This window comes from Rutidosis leptorrhynchoides, chromosome 8 (genome assembly GCF_046630445.1).
Source record: "Rutidosis leptorrhynchoides isolate AG116_Rl617_1_P2 chromosome 8, CSIRO_AGI_Rlap_v1, whole genome shotgun sequence".
NCBI classification, from domain to species: domain Eukaryota; kingdom Viridiplantae; phylum Streptophyta; class Magnoliopsida; order Asterales; family Asteraceae; genus Rutidosis; species Rutidosis leptorrhynchoides.
In genome coordinates, this window is record NC_092340.1 from 358,615,835 (window position 1) to 358,631,476 (window position 15,642).

The following is a 15,642-nucleotide window of genomic DNA, read 5'->3' on the forward strand; positions in this document are numbered from 1 at the left end:
GGTACTTCTTGGTATCTATGGTGCGTGTGACGTTGATATCCGAGGTACGGATGGTGATATTGAGGCGTGTGATGCGGATGTGATTGTTGGTGGTGGTAATGATCCTGTTGATGTTGATGATGGTGATAACGTTGATGCTGGTGATGCTGCTGGTGCTTAGGGTATTGAGGCTTGCGATGTTGATGTTATTGACGGTACTGGTTATGCTGCTGATGGTTTTTGTAACCTTCGTACCGTATTCTCCAAAGCCACTACCCGAGCGTGAAGCTCGTTGACTTCTTCTATTACACCGAGGTGATTGTCGGTTCGAACGAGCGGATAAATAAAATCTAGAATTTGATGTAATATATAATCGTGACGAGATACTCTGGAAATGAGAAAGAAAATAGTTTCTCGAACAGGTTCGCCGGTAAGTGCTTCAGGTTCATCGTCAAGAGGGCAATTTGGTGGATGGAAGGGATCACCTTCCTCTTGTATCCAATGATTGAGGAGGCTACGAACCCATCTCCAATCCATCCAAAATAGATGATGACTGATTGGTTGATCCATTCTGGTCACACTGCTTTCGGAGCTTGAGTGGAATTCTATATCGGAATCCGAGGGACTTGAACTAGTGATGAGTTCCATTTCATATGAATGAATAAAGGATTTTTCGATATGAAATGATTTTCCGGCTATCGGGTGGTATTCTAATTATATAGAATATCCATATATATAGAACAAAAGATCTCGTAGATTACGGTGGGATTTACGGAATATGTCAGACAAAGTTTACAGTAACAGATACGCGTAGATATGAATTAGCAAATACGCTAAGATATGAATTTTGTCTATACACCATTCATGCAATGAATGCAGTAAGACGCGTTTAGACTTAAGATGATAAGCAGGTAATTTCCTACGGATGATAAATAGATGATTTTCGACACAAAATGATAAGCAAAATTTTGACATGCAGACACGGTCGAAGTCCAGACTCACTAATGCAACCTAACGACTTATCAGTTAGACACACTAATGCAGACCTGGTTCGCTAAGACCACCGCTCTGATACCAACTGAAACAACCCATCCTAATCCATCCGGACGAAGTCCATATCGATTATAAATGAATCACAATAGTTGATTACATCGCGAGGCATTTGACCTCTATATGATACGTTTTATAAACATTGCATTCTTTTGAAAAGATATACCATAAATGAATATTTAAAATTCAATGTTTTCGACATCTGATGATTTCTACATATAGACAATCATCGTAAATAACAGTTTACAAGAATACTTCCGTTGACAATGCAGTCAAAATAAATACACGGTGATGATTTTGTGAATGCAATGCTTCCTCGAATAAAACATGTATGACTCCATGCACATAGTTTCTCTAACATATATTCAAACAGCGGAAGACTTCTAGGAACTTGAGAATAAACATGCTTTAAAACGTCAACATAAAGTTGGTGAGATATAGGTTTAATGCTAGCAGCGTTATAAATATAGACCACAAGATTTCATATACATAAACGTTTTAATAAAAATATTCTAAGTGGTTGAGCACTTGATAACCATACTTAACATTTAATCAACGTCGCATATTCCCTTTATTATGAAATCTCACTACACCGTACCAAGTGTAGTCACCGAAATGAAGTACTGTGCAACCGTTGAATACTGGTCGTCCAGTCCGGTTGGGGTTGTCAAGCCCGATAGATCTATCAACAGGATTCGCGTTTACAATACCTCATGTAAATAGTAGTTACCAAGTTACAGGGAAGTATGCCAGTTGTACAACTCAACGTAGAATATATATTTTTAATCACTTGTGTCCATAACGTAAATCATAAAATGCATGTATTCTCATCCCGAAATATTTAGAGTTTAAAAGTGGGACTATATACTCACTTTTGCTTTGAAGATATTTAACACGACTTGGTCTCCGATAGATATCACGAACCTAACCATATATATAATATATTAACATATTTTCTTTTCAAATAATCGTTACATATATACTTATAATACTTTTAATATCTATTAGTCCGTAGTTAGCAGTCCGATGTTAGTGGTCCACAAATAGTTGCTCAATGTGATGACCCGAAAATTTTCGACCAAATTTAAACTTAATCTTATATGATTTCGATACGATAAGCAAAGTCTGTTAAACTGAATCTCAAAATTCTTGAACTATTCAATTACCTTTCGTTTATTCACGATGATGCACGAATAATTATATGTAAATAGATACATATACTATAACTTGAAAACGTAACTAAGTGTTGGGTATATGATACTGTGCATTAATCTTATTTGATTGATTACCTGATTGATATATTTAACTACGGAGTTAAAAGATTATGCCAAACGATTCAAGTAAAAGACATTTACTGAGTCTCTTAAGGATTATGATATCATTACGGATCTCTATTGAGAGGTCCACGTTGATTTGAGAAATCATTCATTTTTAACGGTATTCGGAACAAATGATAAAGTGTTTGTTTAAATAACGTAACTTGGACACATACAATAATAAGGAATATTAACTGTTGAAATTAGATATATGAATAACCTGTGTTATGTATTTTAAAAACGTGTTTATTAAATATTGAATATATATATTTAAATATAATATTAACTTGGTCATAAAACAATCTGTTATTATATATATAATAACAAATAACGAGACGATGATTTATAGAAGTAAATGACCAAAATACTCGAAAGTTTAAGATATACTTTGAGTGGTATAGTTTAGGAATAATTTAAGACTATATTTTGACAAAGGTACGAGTCGCGAAACGTAATGTACAAGTTTTCTCAACGTACGAAGAGACACTCGAAAAACCGGAACCGGGACATAAGTCGCGTAATAACGTACGACTTATCGGAACAAAAATTACAAGTTAACTATGCATGTGAATTTAATATAATATATAATTAATTATATAAATTAAATATATTATATATATTATTAATTATTATGTCGACAAACAAAAATACAAAAAAAATGTGAGCTGGATTTTGGGGCCATGCGATCGCATGGAAAATAGGCATAAAACCCATGCGATCGCATGGGGTCAGATTTCAGGAAAAGTCTATAAATTCGATCGAGTTCTGGCATAATGCACACACACATATCCATCTATATTACACTGTATTATATTTATAATTTATATTATTATTATTATTATTAATATTAAGATTATTAATATTAATCTTATTATTATTATTATTATTATTATTATTATTATTATTATTAATATTAATACGTAAAATACTACGACGAGGTTATGAGCGTGTCACTTTTAAAACGAGTTTACGAGCAAGCTAAAGCTAAGGAAATTGTGGGTTATTGCCAAGGAGGTTATGGGTAATGTTCGGGGGTATATTTATGAATCAAACCTAGTGTTTATCATCTCCGTTACGTCTACATACTTTTCTACAATATTGAATCTCAATATTAATACGCAAGCATTTATATTTTATATTTTATAAATTAATAGTGTATACATACTAGTGCTCGAGTGTATATATTTATACATGCTTGTATACTAAATTTCGTCGTTAAACAGTTTATAATGAATCACGAATTAAATACATATACTACTGCTAAAAGGTATATGATATACATGTTTTCGGAAAGCTGGCGAAAAATCAATAACTTTTCATTTAGATATCGGATAGTTTCGAAGAACGAATCAAAAGATATGGTCAACTGAATTATAATTGACGTTAATTGAAATTGCTTTTGAATCTGCAATTAGGATTTAAACAACTTTTTTACGAGATTGATAAAATGGAATTTTGAATATTACCAGCTGAGTAAATGAATCCTTATATAAAACACGTCTCGTTTGGTTAAACAACTGTCAAAATTGACTTTTTGAAATGACTTTGGATAACTTTTGTGTGTCGATCTCGAGCATTAGGATTGTGATACACTATGACCTTACCTAGCTTGATAGACATTTATTGACCAACATATGTTCTCTAGGTTGAGATCTACAATTATTTAATATACCGAGTTTCGGTCACATTTTGGTGAACAACTTTATATACTGCTAAGGTGAGTTTCATTACTCCCTTTTTAATTGCTTTTGCAATATATATTTTTGGGCTGAGAATACATGCAATTTATTTTAAACGCAATGGATACAAGTACATACTTAATTCTATACTGAGTTTGAACCGAAAATCCCTTAGCTTTGGTAACTAGTAGCTGCCAGTACATAGGATATGGACTGGTGGGCGCGAATAACAGTATATGGATCCATAGGGCTTGACATCCCCGTCCGAGCTAGAGCGCTAGCCTTTTAACGGACGTGTGTTATTTGAGTTTAGGACACGTTGGTTTGCGTGTATTAAAACGAATGGGGTATTTATCATTATAACGTTAAAGCTTAGTTACCAGGGTGCTCTGTTATGTAGAATCTATTGATAAACGTTTCTGGATGAAACAACTGAAATCTTGTGATCCACTTTTATATACAGATTATGCGAAACACTAAAACTATGAACTCACCAACCTTTGTGTTGACACTTGTTAGCATGTTTATTCTCAAGTTCCCTAGAAGTCTTCCGCTGTTTGCTTATATGTTAGACAAGCTATGTGCATGGAGTTTTACATGGCATATTTTTCAAGGAAACGTTGCATTCACCAAATCATCACCATGTATCTTATTTTGACTGCATTGTCAACGGAAGTACTGTTGTAAACTATTATTTATGGTAATTGTCTATATGTAGAAATAATCAGATGTCGAAAACCTTTGATTTAAATATTCATTTATGGTGTGCCTTTTTAAAAGAATGCAATGTTTACAAAACGTATCATATAGAGGTCAAATACCTCGCAATGAAATCGATGAATGACGTGTTCGTCCATATGGATTTTCACAGTTGGTATCAGAGCGTTGGTCCTAGCGAACCAGGTCTTACATGAATGTGTCTAACTGATAGTTGTTAAGATGCATTAGCAAGTCTGGACTTCGACCGTGTCTGCATGTTAAAAGTTTTGCTTATCATTTTTGTCGAAAATTACATGCTTATCAATTTTAAGTCTAGACACATTTTGCTGTATTGATTGCATAAATAGTGTATAGACAAAAATTCATATCTTAGCGTATCTGTTACTGTAAACTTTTCCTGACATCTTCCGAAAATTTCTCCGTGATTTATGGAATTTGGTATTATATATACATATGTAAATTATGTATTGAAGAATACCAAACTAAATTCTATAATCTATTTCATATCAAAAATCATCTATCTAATTATACAAGATGGATCCCGTATCTAGTTCAAATTCCTTAAATTCCGACAGCTATTCCGATATGGATATTCTCCTGAACTCTGAAGAAAGTGTAACTGGAATGGATCAACCAACTAGCCATCATCTATTCTGGATGAATTGGGGATGGGTTCGTAGCCTACTTAATTATTGGAGACAAGAAGAAGGCGATCCCTTCCATCCACCACATTGCCCTCTTGGCGAAGAACCTGAAGCACTTACCGGCGAACCTGTTCGTAATACCATTTTTTCTCTCATTTCCAGAGTATCTAGTCATGATTATATACTATCTCACATTCTAAATCTTATTCGTCCGCTCATCCGAATCGACAATCATCCCGGTGTAGTAGAAGAAGTCAACGAGCTTCGCGCTCGGGTAGTGGCTTTGGAGAATATGGTGCAAAGGTTACAAGCACCAGCAGCATCACCGGCATCAACAGTACCACCGACAACAACACCAACAGTACCATTACCACCACCAACAACATCCGCATCGCAAACCTCAACTTCACAATCTGTTCCACGAGCATCAACGTCATACGCACCGTAGTTACCAAGAAATACCAGCAACAATAACCGATGAAGTATTAACTCATTTCACCTGAAGAAATTTTATGTATATTTAATATATATGAATTTTGAAATCAAAATAAATCTTTTCGTACCAAGTTATTACGTGTGAATCTTAACTGGTAGGTACTACTCGGTTAATTCATATTACTAATATGCTATGATGTACATACTTCGTTAATGACTTAACCATCGTTAACTACAATCTCTGTTTCCAACTCAATGAATTCCATTTCATAATAAACTAAGTATATTATTCAATTATATGGTTGATTTTATACTTTCATCTTCGATGTATTCGAAACTTTCTAGAAAACATCATTCGTACCTTGCGAAGTTAGCAAGAGTTCCATGAGCACCAACATGATTCACTGAGAAAATATCAATAAAACTGAGTATTGATTACATTAGTGAAATACTCCGTAAAGATTATTAAATCTTTAATGTTTTATTCATTTCTAATTCAAGTCAAAAATCAAATGAGCTTAATATGATATTAACTCATCAAATCTGTATTACATCTGAAGAAAATATACATACATATATTTTCATAAAGACGGTAATAAAAATTCTTTTGTACAAAATATTACTTGTGAAATCTTTAACGGGTAGGTAATTCCCGGGAAATATTTAAGTTCACAATTAATATGTTACACTGTACATTCTTCAACTTTGATTCAAAAAATTATTAACTATGCTCACAGCGATATACGATCGTTTCCATACAAATTCAATTACATATTCTGGTATTGACGGATCAGAATCCAAGTCAAGATTTAACGGGTGACATCATTCTTAGATCTCTACATCTTTCAAAGCTATACTTTGACTTCAAAAATGTGAAAGATCCTTTAGCATTGTTATTACTGAAAATAACCTTGGAATTCCTTTCCAAAAGTATCCAGTATTATCAACCGTTCAACCAGTCAACGACGACCTTTCAGACTTGTAACTTTGGCATATACGTTTTTGTTACTGGGGAACCTTTCATGTTCCACCACATTAGCAGTAAATTTATCAACAACTTCATTGATATTTGACCTTCCGAAAAATCCTTATACTCATTGAAACCGTATCATGTACTCATCCACATCTTGTAACGGCAATTACCATACCAACTATCAGGAATTAGCAATCAGTATTTTGAAATCTTGTAGCACGTCTACGCCAACAGTTATATGTGTACATATAACGTCTACCTCTTGGACTTACATACTTCGAATGTGAAGTTTCCGAAAAACACCCCAAACTACTAAACTAGTTCTCCGAATTTTGGAAAAATGTTGAAGAAGCAGCAAAAACTGTAAACGACCTTAACAGTCAACAGTTTGATGATAAAGAATAGTATGGTGGTAAAGCTGAGAAAAAGAGAAAGTTTGGAACTGGAAAACGGATTGAGCAAAGTATGAAAGAGGCTGTGGATAAATCACAAGGACAAAACCTGTCTTCAAAGAATCCAAATGATTCAGTATCTGTTGAAGCCATTAACGAATACCTTGCTTCCGAATCTAAACCCTTGCGGACAATATTCTTCATCATCCTCTGATATTAGAAATTCTAAGATATCATCGTATCTTTCATTATAAATATCCTCCATATTTCTGGAGATAATTTCATAATCATTCTTATCGAAAATCAATTTTCTCTTTACGATATCTGTGTTACACCATAAAAGAAACTATTTTAGTTTCTAAATTCTGAAACTTTCAAGTTTAAAGTATAAATGTTTTGAAGTAATGTTGGGAATTGAAGCATGAGTTAATATAATATAATGACACTTGATCAACGTGATTATATTACACTAAGTCATGCTGAGTTTCTAATGGAACGTGATAAAGGTTCACAGATCATACCCTCATCATGAACCATGTTACATAACTCTTTCATTCTATTTAACCTCTAAACATATTAAGAAAATATTTTTCTTGATGATTCGGTCTTTTTCGAGGTATTCTGGTAATTTGACAAGTCAGATTGTGCCATTACCGTTTCTTTCTTAGAACATTAATTATGTTCATTTCAAAATCCATATCTACGAATTTTGAACTATTATTCGCTTGACTTAAAGTCGGGAAGAGAAAACGAAAGCATGAAGCTCCGAAATATAATGGAAAATATAAAGCCCGAAAACAACCCCGAAATTACAAACCGTGTATATCAATGCGTATAGCAATATAAAGACACGGGAGAATGAAAAACAATATAACCCCAAGGTAATAGTAGAAGAAAATAACCTCCTCTGGTGGCAGATGAAAAAGAAGAATGAATGATATGATAGCCAAGAAAATATCAAGAATCAGAACTGGATGAAGCATTTTCACAAATCTTTTGTAAGTATGAAATAAGAAAGAAGATTATAGGAGTGGTGAAAATAAATGAAACGGAAGAGGTTAATTTATAGCAAAATATCAGACATAGCAATCGAGGCAGATTACACATTTAATCAAAGGAAATCCCAATTTCCTTAAATTCCGAAGAATCAAATCTTATTTAGATAATGAAGATTTTCTATTCCTTAAATTACGAAAATCAATCGTTAATATGTCAAGAGTTAAGACGAATCTATATTCTTCATTTCACTCTTTTATGATAACTTCCCTCATACGCTTCGAGTAATTGGATTGTGTTATCCATATTATTCAACGGTGATAAAACTCTAATTATCAACTCATATACGTCATGAAAATATTTTTATTGTTAGCCATGACGACCTCACTCAAATTTCGGGACGAAATTTCTTTAACGGGTAGGTACTGTGATGACCCGAAAATTTTCGACCAAATTTAAACTTAATCTTATATGATTTCGATACGATAAGCAAAGTCTGTTAAACTGAATCTCAAAATTCTTGAACTATTCAATTACCTTTCGTTTATTCACGATGATGCACGAATAATTATATGTAAATAGATACATATACTATAACTTGAAAACGTAACTAAGTGTTGGGTATATGATACTGTGCATTAATCTTATTTGATTGATTACCTGATTGATATATTTAACTACGGAGTTAAAAGATTATGCCAAACGATTCAAGTAAAAGACATTTACTGAGTCTCTTAAGGATTATGATATCATTACGGGTCTCTATTGAGAGGTCCACGTTGATTTGAGAAATCATTCATTTTTAACGGTATTCGGAACAAATGATAAAGTGTTTGTTTAAATAACGTAACTTGGACACATACAATAATAAGGAATATTAACTGTTGGAATTAGATATATGAATAACCTGTGTTATGTATTTTAAAACCGTGTTTATTAAATATTGAATATATATATTTAAATATAATATTAACTTGGTCATAAAACAATCTGTTATTATATATATAATAACAAATAACGAGACGATGATTTATAGAAGTAAATGACCAAAATACTCGAAAGTTTAAGATATACTTTGAGTGGTATAGTTTAGGAATAATTTAAGACTATATTTTGACAAAGGTACGAGTCGCGAAACGTAATGTACAAGTTTTCTCAACGTACGAAGAGACACTCGAAAAACCGGAACCGGGACATAAGTCGCGTAATAACGTACGACTTATCGGAACAAAAATTACAAGTTAACTATGCATGTGAATTTAATATAACATATAATTAATTATATAAATTAAATATATTATATATATTATTAATTATTATGTAGACAAACAAAAATACAAAAAAAATGTGAGCTGGATTTTGGGGCCATGCGATCGCATGGAAAATAGGCATAAAACCCATGCGATCGCATGGGGTCAGATTTCAGGAAAAGTCTATAAATTCGATCGAGTTCTGGCATAATGCACACACACATATCCATCTATATTACACTGTATTATATTTATAATTTATATTATTATTATTATTATTATTAATATTAAGATTATTAATATTAATCTTATTATTATTATTATTATTATTATTATTATTATTATTATTATTATTATTATTATTATTAATATTAATACATAAAATACTACGACGAGGTTATGAGCGTGTCACTTTTAAAACGAGTTTACGAGCAAGCTAATGCTAAGGAAATTGTGAGTTATTGCCAAGGAGGTTATGGGTAATGTTCGGGGGTATATTTATGAATCAAACCTAGTGTTTATCATCTCCGTTACGTCTACATACTTTTCTACAATATTGAATCTCAATATTAATACGTAAGCATTTATATTTTATATTTTATAAATTAATAGTGTATACATACTAGTGCTCGAGTGTATATATTTATACATGCTTGTATACTAAATTTTGTCGTTAAACAGTTTATAATGAATCACGAATTAAATACATATACTACTGCTAAAAGGTATATGATATACATGTTTTCGGAAAGCTGGCGAAAAATCAATAACTTTTCATTTAGATATCGGATAGTTTCGAAGAACGAATCAAAAGATTTGGTCAACTGAATTATAATTGACGTTAATTGAAATTGCTTTTGAATCTGCAATTAGGATTTAAACAAATTTTTTACGAGATTGATAAAATGGATTTTTGAATATTACCAGCTGAGTAAATGAATCATTATATAAAACACGTCTCGTTTGGTTAAACAACTGTCAAAATTGACTTTTTGAAATGACTTTGGATAACTTTTGTGTGTCGATCTCGAGCATTAGGATTGTGATACACTATGACCTTACCTAGCTTGATAGACATTTATTGACCAACATATGTTCTCTAGGTTGAGATCTACGATTATTTAATATACCGAGTTTCGGTCACATTTTGGTGAACAACTTTATATACTGCTAAGGTGAGTTTCATTACTCCCTTTTTAATTGCTTTTGCAATATATATTTTTGGGCTGAGAATACATGCAATTTATTTTAAACGCAATGGATACAAGTACATACTTAATTCTATACTGAGTTTGAACCAAAAATCCCTTAGCTTTGGTAACTAGTAGCTGCCAGTACATAGGATATGGACTGGTGGGCGCGAATAACAGTATATGGATCCATAGGGCTTGACATCCCCGTCCGAGCTAGAGCGCTAGCCTTTTAACGGACGTGTGTTATTTGAGTTTAGGATACGTTGGTTTGCGTGTATTAAAACGAATGGGGTATTTATCATTATAACGTTAAAGCTTAGTTACCAGGGTGCTCTGTTATGTAGAATCTATTGATAAACGTTTCTGGATGAAACAACTGAAATCTTGTGATCCACTTTTATATACAGATTATGCGAAACACTAAAACTATGAACTCACCAACCTTTGTGTTGACACTTGTTAGCATGTTTATTCTCAGGTTCCCTAGAAGTCTTCCACTGTTTGCTTATATGTTAGACAAGCTATGTGCATGGAGTTTTACATGGCATATTTTTCAAGGAAACGTTGCATTCACCAAATCATCACCATGTATCTTATTTTGACTGCATTGTCAACGGAAGTACTGTTGTAAACTATTATTTATGGTGATTGTCTATATGTAGAAATAATCAAATGTCGAAAACCTTTGATTTAAATATTCATTTATGGTGTGCCTTTTTAAAAGAATGCAATGTTTACAAAACGTATCATATAGAGGTCAAATACCTCGCAATGAAATCGATGAATGACGTGTTCGTCCATATGGATTTGGAGCGATCGTCACACTCAATAAATAAATAAAGACCCCATCGTATTCGTATTGATCAGAATTAATCTCGACCCATGGTACCATGTTGTCAAATGACGTGTTGCGTACATAAAGTACCGTGTTGTCAAATGACGTGTTGCGTACAATCATGAGGTCTTATAATTAATCTTCTCATGTTATTTACGGGTGGTCCTGAAATATATAAAATCAAATCATAAGTAAATATATATAAAATATCATATTAATTAGCAAAGATATGATTAGTTTAGTTTTACTCCAATTAATTTCGTAGCTAAACTAGCTTTGGATACCCAATTTTGTTTTAGCCGTAGTTTCTTCAATATAACTCCGTTTTTGTTGGTTCAACTTGCCACTTCCTTGGATCGAGTCATTATTTATGAATATGAACTGTAAATACCTTAGTTTGCATTCGAAATCACAGGTTATAGGTCAAACTTTGGTGAATCTTATGAAAGTGATCATTTCCGTTGTAAAAACAACATCTAGATGATCATTTTTACAAAAATACTTACACTTTGAGTTACACCATGAGATTTTTATATATTAACATATTCATAAGAAATATCATTTTTTCAGAATATAAACTTCCAATTCAAAGTTTAAGATGGTTTTTAATTATCCAACCCAAAACAGCCCTCGGTTGCACTCCAACGATGTAGATTCAGTTTTAAGGTGTTCTTTGTAAAATCAAGTTGTATCTTGTTAAGTTAGCATATCATTATAATATATTACAGGTCTTGAAGTATTTTAAAAGTCAAGTTAGAAGGATCTATTTAGTTTGCAAACAAGTTTGAAATCATTCAAACTATGTTCTTGTTGTTATAATTTATAACTCAAAATAAGATAGCTTTATGAATATGAATCGAATAAGATTATGAATAAGGTTACTACCTCAAGTTACTTGGATAAAGCTACTGGAAAGGAAGTATAATTCTTGATCTTCAAAGAGTTTTTGAAATGGGTTCAAAAGATTGAAAGTATAAACTTGAAATGGATGATCTTCATGAAGTGTTCTTGTTTGGTTTTTCTTATGATAATTTTAGGTTGTTTTAAGGCTTATAATTGAAGTGTTTTTGCTGAATTGAAGTAGTAGAACAAAAGCTTTCAATTGTGTATTTTTAGGGAGTAAAATCTTAGAATAAAAATTGAAATGGAAATGATATAGATATAGATATATAAAATGTCATATGTATATAGATATAAAGAGATTCCAAGTTGAAATTTTAGCTAGAAGTTTAATACTAAATGTTAAGAGTTGTTAAACATGTCTCCCCCATGAGTAAAAAGGTTGAAAATGATGTTTTACTATTGGTATATACGAATAGTAAATACATCCAGAAGTTGTGTATAATACGAGTATAAATACAAAATTATTTTGTTTATGTGTTTAAAGATGTCTCATGAGTCATATGTAATAACAAGGATGTCATTTTTCATGATAAAAGGTTGAAAATGATGTTTTCCTATTAGTATATTCCAATAGTAAATACATCTAGAAACTGTGTATTAATACATCTTAATACAATATATATATATTTATTTTAACTTAGAAGTTATAACGTCGTTAAGCGTTATATATATATATATATATATATATATATATATATATATATATATATATATATATATATATATATATATATATATATATATATATATATATATTTCGTTTCGAAGTCCTTAAGTTAGTAGTCTCATTTTATGTATATAATCCATTGTTAATATATTTAATGAGATACTTAATTATCATATATTCAAGTTAGATATAATCCATATATATATATATATCCATATATATACATAAGTATATAATTAATACAAGTTATGACGTTCGTGAATCGTCGGACAAATGGATAGTCAATTGTTTGTATAAAACTCATTTCAAAAGTTTTAAAACTTGTCAAAATTCATTGCTTATCATGACGAAATTATTAAATCATATAGAGAATTGGTTTAAAATAAGTTGAAATTTTCCGGGTCGTCACAAAAATACCAATGAAGTTTTAGCAATTGGATTCCCACCTTGATACCCTTCAATTACAAGCGTATACATTGGAGTGAATGGCAATAAAATAACGACGTTCTAAAATTGAACTATTCATGGATTAAGTCCATAATTCTAGTCTATTTAGTTGAAAAAATTAAGTTGAGACTATTCGTGTATTTTTGAGCAAATCACAAGAACTATCCATTTAATTTTGTATAAATCTATCTATCTATAGTTAATATTAAAATTCTATAATGATGATTTCATTATTAGGCTAATTCCTTTATTAAGAAAAAATCAAAAAGAAAAAAAAAATCTTGATGTCATTAATCTAAATAATTTTGAATTAAAATTAAATCTTATTAATTAATTATTATTATTAATTATTAAATCTTACTAATAATTATTTTAATTATTAAAATTAAATAATTTTGAATTATTTTAATTAATTATTTTGAATTGAGTACGAGAAGGTATAAAAGTTAGGCATAACGAAACCAATTCTAAATTTATATTTTAATTTACACTTTTAAAGTAAAATGATAATCGATATTATCTCTTATGATTGGATGTAGATTGTTTAATATGCACTTCAGGTGTTTGATGAAATGTGCAGCTGACGAGTTTCTTAGTTAGACTCTGTGGTTCCATGGGTCATTAAACTAAATAACTTTAGCATTTACGTTCACTTAACACTTAAAATGTATCATTAAACTGTTTTGATTAAACAAACTCGTAGTTCAACGAATTATTTCGGTATTTAAACTATAAAAGAACATAATGAAACTAAAATAAGTGACAGATCCATAATACTTGTATCCACGTGGGTCAGCCCGTGACTAAATTTGAGATCTAAGCGTTTTACTTCAATAATTGGAGACTTGCAATAAACTATTTATAACAAGAAGATATAATATAGGAATCATTGGTGACTTATTTTTGTCTTCATTTTTGGCGCATGCCTATACGACAGCGTGACAAGCACACCTTCTTTATTTGGAACACAAATATCAGTTTTTCTTTATCTTTATTTTGATCAGCTACAATATGTAGAACTTATTTTTATATTTTTTTTTTTAAGTAGTCTAAAAAGTATCTACCATTACCCAAAAAAAAATAAAATCATAACTTCTCTTTCAGATGTCACTTGACTTAGCAAACAATCATTTATGCAATAAATTATAGAAAACATGGATCATCAATTCAATTATTGTTTTCATTGTCATTTACATAATAACCATCTTGGTTGATTTCTAATCCTTTAGCTATTTAGATGTTTCAAATCGAAAAGATCACCTGATGGAGTGATGGGTGGTGTATATCATTATAATAGAACGTCTCTCAAATTTAAATCTTCCTAAAAACACATAGGATGATCATAAAAGGTCGGAAATAATCATTAAACAATCTAATTAGACTATGTACATGTAAATATAATTATAATAATCACTATATTTAAATAAACTAATATGAAAAATCTCCTAAATATATAATCTCATTCCCTTGTTTCTTTTTTCGGAACATGAATACTCTCATTTGTCACCTACATATTTTGCCCCAAAACCTTCAAATTTTGCCCCAAATTCTCCAACTTTTGATCCAAAATCTTCAAATTTTGCCCAAAAATCTCCAACTTTTGCCCCAAAATCTTCAAATTTTGTCCAAAAAAATTGCTACGGTTTAAATTTTTTTTTTTACCCCTGGTGAAAAAAAATCCTAGTTTCGCCTCTGCCTACACACGCGTTAGAAGGAATTTTCCCGCATCCATCGCCCAAAGGGTATCCCTAATGCTTTTGGATTAACTGTTTGGCTCGCACATAGTGAAGGAAACCAAATGCACGATCTTGGAGAAAACCTCCCCTGAATTTGAACTCGCACCGATTTTTCATGGAATCGGACCCAGAACCAACTCAGACTTTTTACCACTCAACCAAAGGCTCGGTGGTCTTTCTCCTATTTGCTGTATTTTAAAGTATAAAATACTAAAATCCACGAGTGTCAATAAAATAATATAATAGTCTTCTACAATTTTAAACCTTAAAATACTAACTCAAAGCGTGTCAATAAAATAATATTCCTGTACTCATTATATTTTAAGCCATAAAATACTAAACTCAAAGAGTGTCATTAAAATAAATAAAATGCTCTTATAACACTATTAATCTCTTTTAAGGTATTATCTATGAATATATATATTTC